Genomic DNA, 18301 nt, shown 5'->3' with positions numbered 1-18301 from the left:
ATCAATACACTGTTCGAGTCATTCACCAGTGTCATGGTCCAACCATGGACCACGCGGTGGGATGGAATCCAACAGCCCCCAGGAACTGGTTTCTCCCCTGAGGGTGCAGAGCAGCAGGGCCTTTTCCAGACCCAACTGTACCTTCCAGAAAGATATCAGCTGTACTTTGCTTCTTTGCTGACTTCTGTTTTAGATGTCAATATGTGGACCACCCTGGCCAACGTGACGAAGATGGACATGATATGTGTGTCCATGGTAACTCCCACGAGTCCTTTTCGCACCTGTCTGGTTGGAATACCCATTGATAACTACTGGTGGGGAACTCTATATAATGAGACCGTGTTAGCAAACTGCACATATCCAGGAGTTGACATTTCTTCTTAGAAATATATACCAGAACGCATCAGCTTGGTGCAATGAGACTCTGCAAAAACGATTTATTCCTGGATCCGATGTGATAGGTCTCCCAAATGATCTGTTTCTCATTTGTGGACAAAGAGCATGGAAAGGTATTCCGGGAAAGGCTGTAGGAGGCCCTTGTACCTTTGGACGATTAACCTTTTTTCATCCTCGCAGCGTAACCTTGCCTAAACTAAGAAGATGCAGACGTAGCACACGGCGATTTATTCCAGACTGTAACTCTGATGTAGAGTTTTGGAATAAGGCTGAAAGAATAACTGCTAGTGTAATATCTCAGATAGGGACTGCTCATGCTTTGGCTTCTCTAAATAAACTAGGATGCTGGTTGGCTAAAGAAGCTAATGCTACTTCTGCTGCTTTGAGTGCATTGCTCACAGATGGAGACTCTGTTAGACATGCAAGTTTACAAAATAGAGCTGCTATTGATTTTTTGTTGTTAACCCAGGGACATGGCTGTCAAGATTTTGAGGGCATGTGCTGCATGAATTTAAGTGATCATTCTGAATCTGTTCATGCTAGCATCCAGAAATTAAAAGCCCTTACTCAACAATTACATGTTCATGATGAATGGAACCTCTTCGGTGATTGGAAATGGGGATGGCCCTGGTTACGAAAAGCGTTAATAGGTTTGTCAATAGTTGGATGTATAATAACATGCATACTGTGCATGATTCCCTGTATACTAACATGTGTACGTCAAATGATAAACACCAAGCTAAATGCATTACAATCTCGAGTAGTTCGTTATCACCCTCTTGCTACCATTGATCACGCGGTGGTATGTAAGGGGGGTACTTTTGAATTAGATGATCAATGGAGCATAGAGGCGTGAGAACGAAGTCATATTAGGATGTGAAACCAGCTAGAGTATGGTACAATGTAACTTCATGGCACAAGCTAATTGTAAGGTCCATTGTGCTTTTCAACAAGTCAGCTTGTAAGGTCCATTGTGCTTTTTAGCAAGTCAGCTTGATATTCCCTATTATCAGAGCTGAGTTTTTCCTTGATTTTGCTACATATTGCAAGATAGATACATCTACCCTTGAAACACAATGGTAGAGGTCATACATAGGGGTGAGAAAGATGATGATGGGAGGAAGATTATGTGGGCAGGGGTCGCTCGCCCCTTGCCCTACAAGTAGGGCATGCGCAGACTGTTGCCATTAGGTAATGATCAGGCGGTGTTTGGTTGCCATTCAGGCATCACCTTATACTGCGTACTGGTCCTACGTAGTGTAATGTGGAACTGATAAAAATGGGGTGTCGGAGCTGCTGAGTTGAGCGATCCTCATCCTACCACCGAGACTGTGTTGCTCCGCGGGGACGCCCGCTAAGCATGGGTACCGACCAGCTGCTGCAGATCCTGACAACCCTGGCCTGTCTGTGTGGGTAAGCACAGTTTTTTGATAGGAAGCAACTGAGAGAACAAACTTTTTTAATATCCTTTTAGTGTTCCTTTAATTCTCCTTTTATGTTTATACTATTTTTCCTTTAGTTTCCCCTTTTACTAAGATCCTTTTTTTTTTTTGGTATCCCTTTTCACTAGTTAATACTGTATTAAATGCTGTTCGTAGTATTTGTTTTAATGCCACCCGATAAGATAGTTACTTTGTATCCTTTTTTAGTTTTTAATTCCTCTTGCTAAGTTTATTACTAGTATTATTATTCTCACTGTAATAAAAGATATTTTGTGTGCTTGAGTACTTTTTGGCACTTGTCTTTATTCTGGACATGTATCCGAAGGTACTGCTACACACAGAGATAACCTTTGGGGGGGGGAAAGAAAATGCATAGGGGAGAGAAAGGCAGGATAAGAGCAAGGGAGAGTAAGAGAAAGAAAAGCTGAGAGTGGACAGATGTATATAGTCACTGCCCGCGGGGTCCAGCGATGCTTCCATGTCTGTCAGTTGAAGTGGTGGCCTTGATCTGCCGGGGGTGAAGGAGGGAAGTCCCCATACTCCAAGAAGTTATGAGTTATAGCCATGATTAGTGTCACGGACCATGCCTCGAGCCTCCAACATCTCGAGGGTTGCAGTCTCTCTTCTAAGGTTAGGGAACAGGCTTTGGGCATAGCTTGCAGTTACTGTGTGGACCAATTGTCAGAGACTGAAATGGTTAATGATTTATGCATTCTAGGAGACTTTTCAGGCTTTTGACTTGCATGATACCTCTGATGAGCAGTCGGACCCCTCCCTCCCTCCAGTGCTGACGGTGTGAAGCCCTGAAAAGGCAAGAGCTGAGCTTACAGGCTTTTGACTGTTGATATATCTGATGAGGAATCAGGCCCCTCCCTCCCTCTGCTATGAGATGTTAGGGTTAGGGTTAGGGTTAGGGTTAAGGTTAGCAAGGGTTAGGGTTTAGGTTTTAGGGTTTACGGTTTGCGTTCCTGGAATGGGGTAAACCCACGATAGTTAGATCACACATTGAGACAGATTCTGACTAACCCTAACCATAACCCCAACCCTAACCCCTAACCCTAACCCTAACCCTAAACCCTAACCCCAACCCTAAACCTAATTCTAACCCTAACCCTAACCCTAACCCTGATTCTAAGTCTGAGGAGAGACAGAAACCAGGAGACTTTGAAGTTCAACTGATGTTTCTACAGTCTCTCAGCTTTCCTCACATTAATGAAAATTGACTCATTGAGGATAATGAGGATGCAGCTTCTGCTATGGGGAATTCTAAGCATTCTGGGGTCAGTAAGACAACCTGGTAAGTAACACTTGAGTGAATGGGGGGTTGTTTTGGGGGCTTGTTTCCCTTCTCTTTTCTGTCTCTCGGTTTCTCATTTTGTTTGCTACTTTCTTTGGAATAAATGTTGTTTTGTTCAGCTTTCAACTGTGTACTGGTTTCAGTTTTGGCAATCTCCCTGCTGCCACGGTCCGGGGGGATGGGAAATAGGACTGAGCACTGCAATAACGGTTCTTGGCACAGTTGAGGGTTCGTGCAGCAATGCCACTTTATTCAGGGACAACAGGGGTTTAAATAAGGGGTTTAAAGTCTGAGGGGAGGATTCTGAACTGGGGAGGAGCATGGGACTGACAACTCAGGGAAAAGTGTGATAGGGAGACAGGGAAAAGGTGGGTGGAACTTCGGAGTTCCTCTTTACCTCTTTACTCCTGACGGGGTACTGCGATCCCCCTACACCGCTGACTCTGATGTTAGTGGTCTGGGCTGGCCAGCCGTACGGCCAGTCCTTGGAGGCAATTATGGTGACATCCGCCCCCATGTCGAGTAACCCTTCCACCTTGACTTTCTGAGGGTGCCTAGGTTGAGAAAAGTAGATGAGACATATTAGAAGAGGGCGAGAGGTCTTCACTGAGGTTGTCCAGTGGACTTCCCTCAGTGATCCCTCCCTCCGCTCCTCATCTGGGGACACCACGCAGAGCAGCTCGTCGGTGGAGACCATCTTCGCCACGGGGAAGCGGTCCTCCAACTGCACGGGAGGGAGATGCACAGTTAGGCATATAGCTATATTTGTGTTCGTCAGTCCCGTCAGGAGAGTAGGCACTACAATTATTCCCTTAACCGTTGCTGAAAAGTGCGATATCATCAGGTAAGTCTTATCTGGATCGACCGGGGCAGATGGTCTAACCCTGGCCTGCTCATAGGAGCTTAGGTGAGTAGATGGGTGAGTAACGGAAAGGATTATCCAATTTAGGGGAACACACTGGTTTTTAACTGAGATAGGATCTGCTGAATTTAAAGGATCACACTGAACGGGAATGAGGTCTGTCGGAGGCTCTTGGGTAATGGGGTAACTGGGCGCGGTGTTGGGCGCAGGATGGAGCGGAGAGCAGGGGTTATTTGTGTCGTCGCGCCCCCCTGGGCGCTCTGCTCCCTGTTTCCCTGATGTTCACAGGAGCAAGGGCGAAGATCGGGCAAAGATTGGAAGGTTACCCTTTTCCTCAGCTCTGGGGACCTCCTGGGGGGAAGGGGCTCACCATTGATATTGGTCATTGACCTACAACTGGAAGACCAATGGCGGCCCTTCCCACACCTCCGACATAGGGTCTTAGGCAAATTTGGTTCGGGGACTAACTTAGGACAATGTTTTTTGAAGTGTCCCTTTTCACCACAATTGAAACATGATTGGGGACCCATGAAAGTGGCAGCCAATAGACGCGCTTTATGGGAATTGGAACCTATATTTTTACAAGCGTCTACCATTTCGAGTAGGGAGGGATCCTTTAACATCTTCAAAGCTTTCTGACAGTCCTCATTCGCCTTTTTGATAACCAATTTATTGAATAAAATTTCCTGGCTCTCTTTTTGGTGGACCTGCCTGCTGATTGCCTCTTTTAGCCTGGTTATGAATTCTACAAAAGGTTCTTTTGGGCCTTGGTTAATAAGTGTGAAAGAAGGCGTCTGCACATAGGCATCTGTCACCCTTTTCACGGCCTCTAATGCCAATTCTTTAGTCGCTTCTAAAAATTTGAGGTCAATTTGAGCTTGATCCCCCCTACTCGAATAGTTCCCCTTCCCATAGAGCATGTCTATTGCCTGCTGAATTGGGATTCCCCTTCTTTCCATTTTGTCATTGACATATGCAGTGATTAATTTTTTCCATTCTGCCTCAAATACTGAAGACTGTACTGTTGTAAAGAGTCCTCCTATCACTGCTCTTATGTTGTAACGTATCAGCTTATGGGCCAGGAAGAAGGATTCTAGCAACTCGATGGTGAAGGGTGCCCCCAACCCATACTCGACGATGGCCTTTTTCATATCTTTTAGCATGGGGTACAATATTGGTCGCCACTTGTCATGACGAGGGAAGAATGAGACGCTCAATATGAGAATCAGCAAGCTTCGTTTATTGATCATTGCTAACAGCTTAATATACACTTTATAATTAGTTCATACATATTGCAAAAGCTAAGCTCATTATTGGTTCTGCTTAAATGTTGATCTCACCTCTTTCTCATTTCTTTGTTGACACAGGTGGTACTCAGTTGCTTTTTGTTTTGCTAATCACAATGTCCTGTTTACCAACCAGCTAACAGGGTACAAGGGCACTGTAACCTCGCTATCTAAGATGTTCCCACAGCCTAGGCAAGCCGTGTTCTATAGCCAATTCCCTACAGCCACTCTGGGGCCCTTCCTCCCTCTACATAGATGGGAAATGCTTTTAGGAATTCAGTGTCTTTAGCGCTAGCAGCCTCCTCCCTGAAGGCTCTCCAGATATCTGGTAGCTTAAGCTGCCATTCAGGGGAGTGCTGCATTAAGTCTATGTCCGGTTCAGGGTGGCGGCAGGCGGGGTAGGCCTCGGTGGTGTGAGGCCTATGGGCGCAGCCATCTTGCCGGAAGGAGGTCCTGACCTTCGCCTTGACCCTGTCCTTTGCCACCCTTCCGCCCCTTGAAGGTGATGTATCCGGGGAAGAGGCAGGGCTGGAGGAAGTGGGTGTGCTCGTGGGCATGCCGGGGGAGGGATCTCTGATGCAATCAGGTGGAGGCGGAGGCGGCCTGGAGGGTGGTGCTAAGGGAACCCGCCTCCTCCTTTCCTGCGCTGATTTTTCCCGCGGTGTCCCTTCCCGCCTTTTCTCCGCGTGGTCCCTGGGTCCCTCCTCCTCGACGCCATTTTGAATTCGGCGCGATGGTTTCTTCCCCCTCCCGCCATCTTGTGTGTCTGTCTACTCAGTGTCCGTCTCTGTCTGCTCAGTGTCCCTCTCTGTCCGCTCAGTGTCTGCCTTGGGGAGGCTGATATTCTTGTTCATCATCTGGTGCTGTAGCACCATCAGAACTAACCTCCATGCGATGAGTGCCTCTTTAGCTATACGGTCCCCCTTATCGCTGTCCCGCCAGAGGCTGTAGCCTATGGCTTGCCACTGCTCTACGCTGGTGTCCTCGGCAAGCTGGTGACCCTTGTGGTCGAGCCATCTGGCGAGTGATTTTGCCAATTTTTTATCTAAGGGGTGACCGTGTTCTATTACAAAGTCTTTTAGGCGCCTGTATACAAATTTTTGGGAGGTTGAGAGTGTGAGTCCCATGTTGATGTTAGTCGGGTCTCAACAACAGTCTCTTGATGGAAAGCCCTCCCTTTGGTGTTCTGCCGGGCTGTGGGTGTTAGGGTAGGGTGAGGAATGTCCTCAGCAGTTCACCTGTCTGGTGCGTCGACCCGTGCAGCTACCGCTGAGCCCACAGCCGTCCGTTCTGCTGAGGAGGACCGGCGGGGACGATCGCCTCTCCTGGCGTCGCCTGAACCCAGGTGAGGACACAGGAGTTCTCTCAATATGAGAGTCCTCAACTGTGCTCCACGTTGGGCACCACTTGCCATGGTCCGGGGGGATGGGAAATGGGACCGAGCACTGCAATAACGGTTCTTGGCACAGTCGAGGGTTCGTGCAGCAATGCCACTTTATTCAGGGACAACAGGGTTTTAAATAAGGTAAGTCTGAGGGGAGGATTCTGAACTGGGGAGGAGCATGGAACTGACAACTCAGGGAAAAGTGTGATAGGGAGACAGGGAAAAGGCGGGTGGAACTTCGGAGTCTCCAGGACAAAGGGCCAATGGGAGCTCTCTTTGCACTGCAGCAAACTGAAGCCAATCAGTGGCAGAGGAGCGGGAAAGCAGGGGAGGACAGGGTGACAAACAACTTTGGGCGGGAAAATCTGAGGGAGAAAGGGGAAAAATATGGAGGTATAAAAAACTTCATAAAAATTCAACAGTAAACTGGGGTACATAAAACTCCATGACAATACAGCAATAAACTGGGGTAAACCTGGGGAACAACTGTCAGTCCGGTGGATGAACTGTCCAGTGTATAAAAGTCCATCTAGTTCCCATAGATGCTTCTCCATGCCACATATCTTTCCCAATTGTTTTTTTCTTCCACCACACCCTGCTACATGCAAACATAACAAACGACAGCATCAGCAGATGTCTTTCCATTCCTCTTTCCCTTCCCATTCTCCGTTCCTCTTCCCTTCCCATTCCCACAGCCAACACACTATTTCACTTCTCACTTTAACAAAGCTCTTTTCTCCTTCAAGCCCCTCAAAGGCGCCAAGGCCACATAGGAGGCCACACACAAACAGTACTCCTCTTCCCACTTGACTACACCTTCTCCCTCACTGTTCTACAGGGAACACCAGGAATCTGCTCGCAGAGGCCTCTCGTTTCCCATCAGTAGCTCAGCACAAGGAGCTAAAGGAGCTCAAGCCTTAGGGCACAAGAGCTGACAGCGAGGAAACTTTGGGAGCAAACTAATGCTGCTAACACAGACCCAGCTGAATCCAGCACACAATCACAGAATCCAAGAGTCCTTCAGCTTGGAAAAGACCTTCAAGCTCACTGAGTCTTGTGCAGCCCCTCCCCGACCGCCTGCAGGGACTGGATGATGCTTTGCACAAGCACCAAAAGGAATGTTGTGAAAGCCATGGCCTGCAGGAGGACACAGAGGAGGGCTTGGTTGGGGTTGGGAAGGAGGGAGCTGGCGCTGGGGGAGCGGGGATGGAGCCTCGGGGATGTGGCGCAGCAAGGACAGGGGCCCAGGCAGCTGGCAGGCGATAAGGCCTCACCCCCCGCCCCAGCAGCAGCACCAGGCCCTGCCCAAGGCGCTCCTGCCAGGGGCTGGGCCCTGCAGGCAGGGGCAGAACCCACTCCCTGGGGCGGCCTTGCTGCCCTGGTCCTCGTCCGGCCCAGCCTCTCCCTGTGTGTGTGCTCCCCACAGCACAGGTTGCACTGGGCAGTATCCCCTGATGGGCCCTGCAGAGCTGCCCCACGGGGACACTTCCCTTTTATCTCACAGGTGCCACAGCCTGTCCCAGCCAGCCCTGCCCATTGTCCCCACATCGGGGGACTCACAGTGGCCCCTGGTAACCAAAGAACCAAAGCCCCACACCCCCAGAGTGCAGCCCTACCCATGTGCAAGGGGCCCCCAAAGGGTTCCCTGCACAAAGCAGCCCCTCCAAACCCTTGTCAGATAGAAAACTGGGGGACGTGACCCTTGGATGCTTTTAGTACAGAGATACAAGCTTTTCTTGAATAATGGAGGGGCTCACTTTGTTATTATTAATATTTACAGTTATCCATTTGGGGACAGGATGTCCTACAGGTTAATGTGGTGTCACATTTGGAGTGAAAAGTACTTTTCAAAGAAACCCAGGGTGCATGGGTGATGCAGAGGAAGCTGCCAAGTCACCCAGTGTGAAGCTCAACACTGCTTTGCAACAGCACTGCCCTTTCACACACATCTTTGGCAAAGACAAAGATGTCAGGCTTTAGTTTCTAAATCAGTAACACTTGACAAGACCTCTTTATGAACTGACAGCAAGAGAACTTAGGAGCAGCTTAGGGTTGGCAAGTGTAGGAGCCAAGAAGAGAAGGGTTGATGGGTATGTCATGAACACTGACAGCTGGATGGTTGTGGAGCCGACCAAGGACTGCCAGACACAAAAGACATCACCTGCTGGACTTGGCCCAAACACCAGCCCCCTCCTCTCCCTTCTCAACCACTCAACCACAGCCTGCACACACCCACACCTGCCAGGGCCAACTGGCTGTTTCTCTTCTCTTTTCTGCCTGGGGGCGAAGGAAGAAAGACAGGGAGGGCATTTGCCTTCGGGCCAGAAGGAAGGGGAAGGAGATCCCCCCAAATCCATCCCTGGCAGTATGGGGGCTGGAGGAGACATTGGGGGACCCCCAAGAATATTTTCAAGGGGAAGAAAGGATGGGGGCACCCACAGGGGGTTGGGGGGGGAGGGACCCAGGAATCTCGTGGTGGGACACTGGGGAGTTCCCAGTAGTTTCTTGGGGGGGTGGACCCCCAGCAGTCCGGGGTGGAAAAATGGACGGAGGAATCCGCCGTAAAGGGTTGGTGACACCCAAAAGACTCTAGGAGGGGGTCGGGATGGGCCCCGGAGTCCTGAAGACTGTTTGGGGTCCCCAGGAGGGAGTCTGGGGGTCTGAGGTGGTCCCAGGAGATTTTCAAGGGTTAAGGGGATGCACAGGAGATTTGGGGGAGGAGGGGGAAAGGCGGAGAGTCCCCAGGAGTCTTGGGGGGGATCTGGGCGGTTCCCGAGAGTCTTGGGGGAGATTCGGAGGGGTCACCAGGAGCCCCCAGACCCCCTGAACTCACCCCACACCACCATGGCCTCGTTAGGGCCGCACGTGAAAAACAGCGCGGCGGGGGAGACCCTGGGGCCGGGATCGATCGGGACCAATCGGGTTCAATCCCGATCCTCCCATCCCCCGCCATCACCGCCCCGCTCCCGGCAGCCCCTGCGGAAGTTTCGACGTTCTATTGGGTGACTCACCGGCACAAGGACTGGGGCCCAGCAGAATTTGGCAATGACGTCATTCCAGCAGAGCCGTTCTATTGGCTGCGACCCACGATGGAGCCCCAAAACCTGTTCATGGCTTGGGGGGAAAGGACAGCCGGCACGACCGGGAACGGGGGTGCAGAGGGTGTTCAAGTGCCCAGGAAAGGGGCAAAAAACTTTCCCCTCTCCCTCCCAGTGCCCCCTCAGCCCATCCCAGTGTCTCCCCTCTCCCCCAGTGCCCTCTCAGCCCATCCTGGTCTCTCTCCTGCTCTCCCAGTGCCCCCGTCCATCGAGGTCCCAGCCCGGCCCTGCCCCCTGCTCTGCTCCGGCCTGGATTTCTCCCCTGCAGGGGCAGCTGAGGTGGCTCCAGGGCGGGCGGGAGCTTTCGGGGCAGGGGGTGGCTCCTGACATGTTGCTGGAACCGCCCCTGTCTGGGCGGGCCCGTCAGCCTGGGGCACCTCCTCACCCGAGCCTGGGGGACGGGTCGGCAACTGGGAGGGGCTTTGGGGAGGAATGGGGAGGCTGAGAAGGGGTTGGAGGTCGTGGGGGTAACTGGGAAGGGGTTTGGGGGAGTTTGGGGGTTTGGGAGGGAGGCTGGGGAGATTGGGGCAGCTGTGAGGGGTTTTGGGGAATCGTCGGGGATGTGGGAAGGAACTGGGAGAGAGTTTGGGGGCATACTCAAGGGGAAGGGGGTAACTAGGAGAGGGTTTGAAAGGTCCTGGGAGGGCTGGAGGTAACTGGGAGGGGTTTGGGGGCATCTTGTGGGTTTTTGTGGGTCTGGGAGGCAGTCTGGGGGCCTCGGAGGGTTTAAGGGGAAGTTGGGAGTGTCCTGTGGGACCGGGATGGGATTTGAGGGTTCCTGGAGGGGCTGGGAGGGCTTTATGCCTTTATACTGCGGGCATTGTCTAGTATTGATGGGGGTAATCCGTGAGTTGACTCTTTCATAATCATCCAAATTTTAACAAGACTTTGAAGGTGGTCAACCTCAGTTTGAAGCAGCTCATTTTTAGCAACAAATTTATCTGATTTTTCTCCTGTTTCCCTCTCAAAGGCTAACGATGACTTCAACACCACATTTTCTGATTTCAAAACAGTAGACTCAACATCAGAAATCCATTCATGACTTCCCTGTCACCACTCCATCCGAATGTCTGTGCCCTCACTGTGGCCTGAGAGAAACCTGCCTGTTTGCAGCGCACTGACTGGACAACTTTTCTTTTTGCAGGTGGAAAAGGGCAGATAAAGAAAAAACAGATGGGTCCAGCAGAAGTGATGCTGCTTCTGTCAAAAGCAGAGCAGAGGCCGAAAGCACTTTAGGAAGTTGCTTACAGAAGCACTTGTGCATTCCAAGTTACAGCTCAGGAGTCTCAGTGACTTGTCCAACATGGGAGCTCCTTTTCCATTTCTCAACCCCCAGATTCCTCAGGAGTAGGAAACTGAAAACACTGACTGAGAAAAGCTCCATTCCTTCCTAATAATTGTGCTTTGTCCTTCCCATTTGACAGTGCTCTTGGAAATGTGCTGGTGTGATCTGGATCTGGGAGCAGCCCTGACCTCCCACAGCCCTGACCACACACACCTCATCCAACGGCAGGAAGAACCTGCCTGGCTCCTGCTGGGGTTCTCACCACCCACCGACAGCTTCTCCCTGCAGAGGGCTGGGCAACTACCCAGGCAGGATGAGACCTGACCCCAGCAGGCAGCAAAGTCCCTGCCCTGGCACAAAGAACCCCGGAGCACAGGGACCCTGCTCTGCAGGACAGCCCCGGGCATCCCTGGCTGCACCCTCACCTTCCCACCCCGCAGCCATCCCTGGGAGAAGGAACCCACCTGCGCTGTCCCTCTGACGGTGCTGCAGGGAAGGCCTGCCCTGGAGAACATCCTCCTCTGGCGCAACAGAGAAACTGGGAGAGTCCTGACAGATGTGCAAGGCTGTGGGATGTGGTAGCTTTAGGAGATTCCTCCAGGAACACAAGCGACATTGCCCTGCACCTGTAGACTCACTCTGCAGAGGAGTGTGAAGTTGTGTCCCCAAGTTGTGTCTCAGCTGAACACCTGCCATCTTTCTGCTGCCTTTAACCTCCCTTTGCCTTTCTTCTCTTCTCTCGTGCCTACAGGCAGTGCCCTCGGCCCTGCTGGGCTGTGCAGAGGAGCTGCTCCTGGGCAGAGCTGTCTCTCTGCAGTGCTGCCCGCTTGCCAGGATTTCCCTGTGTGCCAGGAGCCCGGCCCAGCTGAGCAGCACAGCAAGAGCCAAAGGCAGCCCTTTCTCTGCCCCTCTGGGTTCCCCACAGGTGTCCCTGGGGCTCCAGGGGAACCTGCTGTGGAACAGACTGAAGGAAACAATGATGTTCCCTCTTCTCACCTCTTCAGTGACACTTCTTTCCAACAGTGACATTTCTCCTCTTAGAAAATTACCAGGACACCAGGAGGGTGACAGCAAAGGATCTGGTAACTCCCTGGCACAGTGGGGGTTTTCCTGGAGTCACACAGAGAAATGTGTCAGGGCTCTGAGAGGTGTCCAACCCTGAGCTGGACTGATGCACACACGGAGGTGTTCAGAGACACGAGTCCTTCCCTGGCACACACACAGGCAGTTCATTGCAGCAGGGGCAGTGTCTCCCTGGGCTCCTGCTACCACTCCCAGAGCCTGGAGCCACCTCAGCCCTGTAATGCTCCCACCCTGCCCACTCCTACACTTCAGATGAACATTGGGGTTTTCTAGTCACTGGAACTGCCCAGACCAGCCCCTCCCTGGTCCCCCCATCTCCCTGCCCCGCCCCAGCCCAGCAGAGCAGCACAGTCATTTCTGGTCCTGCAGCAAGAAAGGGAGGCAATAGAGGACAGGGGCAGTGACTGCATGTCTGGACTGCTCAGGAGATCATCAGCTCAGGCAGCAGCTCCTGCAGCCCCAGGGCCAGACCCGCTTCCCAGTGGCCCAGGCAGCTGCTGCCACGTGGGCACAAGCTCTGCTGCCCAGGAGGGTCCTGTAGTGAAGGACTTTGCAGATGGCCACGTAGCGGTCAGAGGACATGATGGTGAGAAGGGCAAGCTCCGCTGTGATCAAGAAGAAAAGCAAAAAACACCTGTGCAGCTCATCCTGAGTAGGACATGCCCCTGGTGTTCCAGAGGGAATTGGTCATGGCTTTGGGGAGAGTGGTGCAGATGCAGCCTGGGTGTGTGAGGGAGAGGTGGAGCAGGAAGAAGTCCCTGGGGGGTGTGCAGGTGGTGGTGGCAGGCTACGGAGCTGAGGATGAAGCCGTTGCCCAGGAGGGTAGCCAGGGAGATGCCCAAGAAGAAGCAGAAGTGCAAGAGCTGCAGCCAGGAGGAGGAAGTGGGGGATGGAGCTGTGTGGGAGGCGTGTCTGGATGCACAGGGGCTGTGCCAGGGCGATGGGCCCGAGGGGACATGCGCAGTCACATATAACTCTATTGGCTGAAGAAATCACATGGTACGCAGGGATTTAAGAGTGGGAATTTTGAATAAACTTCTCTTTGTCTCACCACTGCACGAGGAGCATCATTCATTCCTTGTTATACAAGGGTCACCTGCTACGTGTGGCGCCCAAACAGGGACATCTTTAGCTTATAATAAGTGAGATATCTATCCTGGATCAGGAGATCAGCTGGTGTCTCCGGGATCGTCTTAATTTTCGGAGACGGGAGACTTCACCAGAAAAAACCCTGACGTCAATAAACCCCGTGCTCTTAGTGGTTTCTAAGAGACCGACAGTTAGTTTAGCAAGCTCAATAATAGTCAGATAGTGCACTGAAGAAGAGAAGAAAGAGTTAAGGAAGAAACTGAGAGGTCAAAGCAGCCACCGGAGAGAGCGGAGAGGGTCAACGCAACATCGAAAGCGGTGAGTGACTGGGACGCACCCCGCACGTCTAAGACTGCTCCCTTGGCGAAAGTGTGCCTGCAGCTCGGAGAACGAGCCGCGGAGCACCTTAAGATTGTCAGGGAAAGGCCTGTTAGTCCCCTGAGTGTCGGTCATCTGGTAAAGCGACTCTTCGCTACCGACTGCGTGGACCACGTGCAAGAAGCGGTTTGCCGCTGCCGCGTCCTAGCAACCCCAGCCACCGCTGACCCCCGCAGAGCCCCTGCTCCAGTTTTCTGTCGAGCAGAAACTGGCTGCGGCTCCCCGCCTGCTCACCACTGCTGACTGACCCTGCGGTGTGCTTAAAAAGCACTGCCAGCAAAAAGCCCCTGCGCCGTATTCAGACCGTGCGGGCTTCACCGAGGCACCGCACCGCGCCTTCCAACACAGCACGCCCCCGACCCCCGCTTCGCCCAGTGAACCACAGGAACCCCCGGAGCCGCCGCTGCCACCGCTGCGAACGCCACGCTCACCGGAGACGGAGCCGGGACCACGCCGAGCTGCCACCACGTGACTGAGACGCTGCCGCCAGCGCCGCTGCTTCGTTCGCCGCTTCGCAGCCCTCACACGCTGATCGCCGCAGCCCCAAGCCGCCGCCTCTACAGCCAACCCCCGCGTCCGTCACTACAGCTGCCCGTGCCTGCCGCCGCCACTTGCCGCTTGCCGCCTGCACCGGGACATCAGCCGCCGCCGACGGGACGCCACAGCCCAACCGACAGTGAGCCAACACAAATCAACAAACCGACAGACCCTCTTCAGCAGCGCACCCCAGCAGCGCCGAGACACAAAGGTAACATGGGAAACTTTTTCCCTACCGAAGTATCACGGGACACAGAAGCACTGGCTGCTCTGTTGAATCCTTACTATGTTCAGGTTACAAGGGCTGAATTATCAGAGTTGGTGCGACTCATTAAAGCAGCCGTACCAGAACTACCTCTGGTTGAAGCCCTCAACATTCACATATGGGACAAAATAGGCAATCTTATCAAACTCAAGGCTCAGAGAGGGGATTCCCAAGCAAACAATGCTTACCCAGCCTGGCAAGCTATAATGACTGCATTAAGCAGATCCCACCAAAGAACGACGAACACATACACCCCCACTCAGGCTGCAAGCAGCAGCCCCACTTTTACGCGCCGCAGTTTGAACTCACAAAGCTCGACGGGGGGAAGGGAACCGGGAGCCCAAGGGACACGGACCGGCGGGAGGGAGTGGGGCCCCAGATGCGAGGTTCCAGTCAGTGGGACAGCAGCAGGGGGTCCCATGACGGGAGTGGGGGGGCTAGCCCAGCTTACTCGCCAACCCGAGAACGCGCCCAGGAGCGGGCACCACCATCTCGCCTGCCACGCGGTTCGGACACCGACCCGTCCTTCCCCGCCCCCGCGCCGTACTCCCCAACCACCACCACCACCCACCCACAGACAGCCGCTTTCGCCGGAGCTGCAGGGGGGGGGGGAATGGGAGGAATGGGGGGAGGAGGAGGGGGATTTCGGGATAGCTCCGCCGGCAAGGGATGAAGTAACATACCGAGAAGGTACAATTGATAGGTGGGCTTTATGCAGAGAAGAGGCATTGCGTACTGGGGACTTACAAGTTATACAAGCATGTCCAGTAATTATCGGTCCACGTCAAAGCCGCAGGTTCCAACCATTACCACATGAACTAACCGAAGAACTAAGACAGTTAATGAGAGAAACTGGTGTATCATCCCCTAACACGCTTGCATTTTTAGAGTCACTAAGTTCCACATACATCTTCATGCCTCATGACTGGAGAACCTTGTTACAAATAAGCCTTTCTAACACACAATACAATGTATTGCTGAACGATTTTAGAGAAATCTGTTCTGCTTACCCTAATGACCCGCAAGCAGGGGTATCAGCACACCAACTCACAGGGGATGGGAACTATCGTTCCATAGATGCTCAAACCGGTTACAATAGAGAGGTATACGAGGTAATAGCAAAACATGCCATGCGGGCAATAAGAAAATTACCTACATCAGACAGAGATGCAAACTTGTCATTTACCAAAATAATACAGGGTCCAACAGAACCCTACACAAAATTCCTAGATCGGCTGCAATCTGCTCTGGATAGGCAGATTGAAAATGAGGAAGCCAGGGAAATCCTTAGTAGAAGACTGGCTTTCGAAAATGCTAATGTGGATTGTAAAAGAGTTCTGCAAACCCTTCCTAAGAGGGAAACTTGCAGTATCTCAGAATTAGTTTGTGCCTGCCAAGAGGTGGGTTCTTTAACACATCAATCAGATTTGCTAGCAGTAGCACTGAGTACTCAGTTAAGGACACAGCAGGGGCCCAGACCCAAAGATGGTTGTTTCATTTGTGGGGCCCCTGACCATTTCCAAAGGGACTGCCCTCAGAAACCTCTAGCATTGGCACCTCGAAAGCAACCCAAAGCAAGGAGGATGCCAAAAAACTGGAGGCGAGGGGCGCTGTCGCACGCCCCGGTATAGCAATCACATGCGACACAGGGGAACAGGCTGGCGATTTGTGCCCCCCCCAGTTCAACCAGCGCTCTGTGCCCCTGCACCCCAGCCAGCGATCTGTGCCCCGCCACATCAGCCAGCGCTGGGCTGGACTTATCCAACAGGGACAGAGTCCTCATAACTTCCACTGAGGTGGTGCTAATCCCGACTAGACATCGGGGTCCCCTTAATCCAGGGGTACATGCACTGCTGATTGGAAGGTCCTCTACCACCAGAATGGGTTTGTTTGTGCTGCCAGGTGTAATAGACTCGGATTCTCATAGCGAGATTCTGATAATGGCATGGACCCCTTCACCCCCCTGCTTCATCCCGAAAGGACAGAAGCTTGCTCAGTTAATCCCCTTCTACAGTACGTCGCCTGCAGGGGAGGGGGGGAGGGAGCGGGGTTCAGGGGCCTTTGGCAGCACGGGACAACCACAAGTTTACTGGGCAGCAACCATCACAGCAGCACAGCCGCTCATGACGTGCCAGGTTAATGGGCACCGATTTACAGGCCTTTTGGATTCGGGAGCCAATGTTTCCATCATAAAGGACTCCGAATGGCCACTTGACTGGCCTACTGTTTGCCCAGCTGCAACCATTCAAGGGGTGGGAGGCACACAAAGACCCAGACAGAGTGCTCAAGTACTCACTGTCTTGGGACCAGAGGGGCAAGTAGCAAAGGTAGCTCCATTCATAGCCCCAATCCCTTGCTCTCTGTGGGGACGTGATATACTTTCACAGTTTGGCACAGTAATGCAAATTCCTCCTGCAAGCAGTCAGGTTTTTCAATAGGGGCCATTGGTCAACCGTCCCAAGCACCGATTAAGCTGGTCTGGAAAAGTGACCAGCCGGTCTGGGTAGACCAATGGCCCATGAAAAAAGAAAGGCTTGAACATTTAAAGATGTTTGTAGAGGAACAATTGGAAGCAGGACACATTGTGCCAACAAATAGTCCCTGGAACACTCCTGTATTTTGCATTCCCAAAAAAACTGGCAAATGGAGGATGATTCAGGATCTCAGAGCAGTAAACGCAGTCATTGAGTCTATGGGGCATTGCAACCAGGATTACCCTCACCTGCTATGCTCCCAGCGAACTGGCCTCTGACAATAATTGATTTAAAGGACTGCTTTTTCACCATATTCCTGCACCCCGAGGATGCCCCAAGGTTTGCATTTTCTATTCCAGCATTAAACAACTCACAGCCTATGCAAAGGTATCACTGGGTTGTTCTCCCTCAGGGGATGAAGAACAGTCCAACCATATGCCAAACAGTAGTTGCAAATGCTATTCAACCCATCAGAAAACGTTTTCCCTCTGCAATAATCTACCAATACATGGATGATATTTTAATAAGCATGGTCACAGAAAATGAACTGCAAATTGTTGTTACTGCTTTAACTGATGCTGTCCAAGAAGCAGGCTTACAGGTTGCAGAAGAGAAAATCCAGCGATCGCAGCCCTGGAGCTATCTTGGATGGAGAATCACGCAACAACAGATTTCCCCACAGCCGCTGCAGTTCGAGGTAAAAGACACTTTAACCTTACATGAGTTGCAAAAACTCCTGGGAGCTATTAATTGGTTAAGGCCTGTTCTAGGTTTGACCACAGAGGAGCTACACCCTCTCTTTGTGTTACTAAAGGGGGACTCTGATCTGACGTCTAATAGGGCTCTGACAGCAGAGGCCAAACAGGCGTTAGACATCTGTGCCAAGGCGATCGAATCTAGGCAGAGCAGAAGGAGAGATCCTGAACTGCAAATCTGCCTGGCCTTAATTCCCAGCAGGTACCAGCCATTTGCAGTCTTATTCCAGTGGGACCAGACTGAAAAGGACCCACTGCTGGTTCTAGAATGGCTATTTCTGCCCCACACCCCACCTAAAACTGTATGGACAATTAATGAAATGTTTGCTAAGCTTGTTATTAAAGGCAGAGTTTGATTACAGGAACTAGATGGAAGGGATCCAGCGGTCATCTACATTCCAGCCACGAAGGACAATTTAGCTTGGATGCTAGCTGAGGACACCGAGTTCCAAGCTGCCTTAGCAGGTTTTGATGGTAACATTTCAGTTAATCTCCCTAAGCACAAACTTTGGGCAGAAATTAGTAATTTGCCTTTAAGAACCACGACTAGATGCAGAAGTGAGCCAGTAAAAGGCCTCACAGTTTTTACAGATGCATCTGGGCGATCACAGAAAGCTGCAGTGACTTGGATAAATCCTGATACCGGACAATGGGAACAAAAAGTACAGAC

Source organism: Manacus candei, unplaced genomic scaffold, assembly GCF_025592945.1.
Source record: "Manacus candei isolate 608988 ecotype Guabito, Panama unplaced genomic scaffold, ASM2559294v1 h1tg000032l, whole genome shotgun sequence".
In the NCBI taxonomy this organism is placed as follows: Eukaryota; Metazoa; Chordata; class Aves; order Passeriformes; family Pipridae; genus Manacus; species Manacus candei.
Note: the sequence above shows the minus strand (reverse complement) of the source record.